Raw genomic sequence first — 1,980 nt, 5'->3', positions numbered from 1 at the left:
AGAACATATTATAAAGAGAGTCTTATAATAATTCAGAGTCTTTATTATTCTTCTTTTCTAACTTGATACTGTGATTCACTTCTGAGTCTTGTAAGAGAGGTATGTTTATAATATTATCTTATTGAAAGATATATAGATATTTATAATATTATTAAGAGAGTTTCATATAAGAATCTGTTATTATGACATAGAATAACTTTTCTAGAGTCTTTTTAATATCAGTCAGACTGATAGAGTAGATTATTATATAATTCTACTATCAGTGACCTTGTCAGTGATTCTGTCAGTAACTTCTTTTTCAGAGTATTTTATACACATTGACAGAGATCTGTGTCAGATTCATGATTTTATAAATATCATCTTTGTGAATTCTATTATTATTAGAGAATATTAAGCTTCTATTCTGAGTGTTCAGTAAGATATCTTGTTCAGATAGTTAGATAAGTTCTAACATAAGATTATAATCAAGATTATTAACTTTATATGTGTAGACATCTTCATGTTAATATTCTCTAATGTCTATGTTTAGTTTTATTATGTAACAGGTGTAAATGTCTTTTAAATCATAAAATCTTGCAAGAAGTTGAGATTTTAATAAGAGAATATGCTGAAGGTTATAATATCTTACAACTGAAGATTTAATCATTGCATAATAACATAGACTGCTGTCTATCATGACTTTCATATTATACATGTTATTTATCACAGTAGATATAAGAATTATATTCATTGTTATTTTCTCTTCAAATTATTATCATCTAATCTCTTCAAGCTTCTGTTTGTGAATTTGAATAGAAGCTAATCTTTTCCCTTTTTTATCAGAGTATTCTCATAGTTATCTTCTAAATCTTCTTTCAATACAATGTGATTGATGCAGACAGGCGCTGATTCATTCTTTGAGTAAGAAGATATCAATCTTTCTCTTAAGTAAGAAAGCATATAGATTAATCAGCAGTTGAAAGCAATGTATTCTGATTAGTTACAGTTAATGCACACTTATTATTATTATTATTATTATTATTATTCTTCTTCCATTATACTTATATGCAAGCGGAGCTTATGATGAGTCCTTGTGTGATGTTAAATACAGGTCAAGTGTTGGTTATACAGGAGGAAATACAGGTGTTGAGATCACACCAAGATAACAAGAACATAGGAAAATACAAAGAAGTGACAATTAGATACATGCAATAATAACTTTCCAGCTCAGGAACATAGAGCGATTCATTGAAACGATTTGTACACCTCTGTATTTATTAGAAACCTGAGGTGCTTGAGTTCCGGATTTAATGTATCCCCTGCGGGTTTCGAACTCTAATAATAATAATAATAATAATAATAATAATAATAATAATATGAGTAGATGAGCTATCAAGACTATGAATTTCACGTTTAGTTTCATTTGATCTGATCTCATACATTTCTTAGCGTGAATCCCGCTGGGACTAGTTATTAAAAAAACATGCAAAGTGACTATATATCACATCTTAAAATGAGATCATAACTTCAAAAAAATGAGAAAGTAATCTCATTTGATTTCATTTAGTCTCATTCTTGACATAAAGTTACTATTTTTAGACATTTTAAGGTTTTTTTTAGACTATTTTTAATTTTTTAAAAAGTAACACTTTTTGATAACACTCAAATGAGATTTAAAGTCATTTAAAGCAATAAAAATAATTTAAATTGAGAAGTGAAAATCATGATCTCATTTGAAAAATGTGATAAGAGTAGACAGTAAGTCTTACTGAAACAGTATAAGACTACTATCTAATGTTAAAACTGTGTAATGAGATCAGTCAAATTGATAATGAGACTATCAAAAAATCTGGTTCTGGTTTCAGACACGGTCACACGGTCAGTCTATGTATAAGTGACTGAGTTATTTCTTAACACAGGTGTATAAGTGTAACATCTTCTGCCACTGTTTTGTATACTCTTGAGCTTGATAAGACAGTCATTCAATGTCTGAAGTTATAT

The sequence above is a fragment of the Blastomyces dermatitidis genome (assembly GCF_000003525.1).
Source record: "Blastomyces dermatitidis ER-3 genomic scaffold supercont1.2, whole genome shotgun sequence".
Lineage (NCBI taxonomy): Eukaryota > Fungi > Ascomycota > Eurotiomycetes > Onygenales > Ajellomycetaceae > Blastomyces > Blastomyces dermatitidis.
This window is presented reverse-complemented; position numbering follows the sequence as displayed.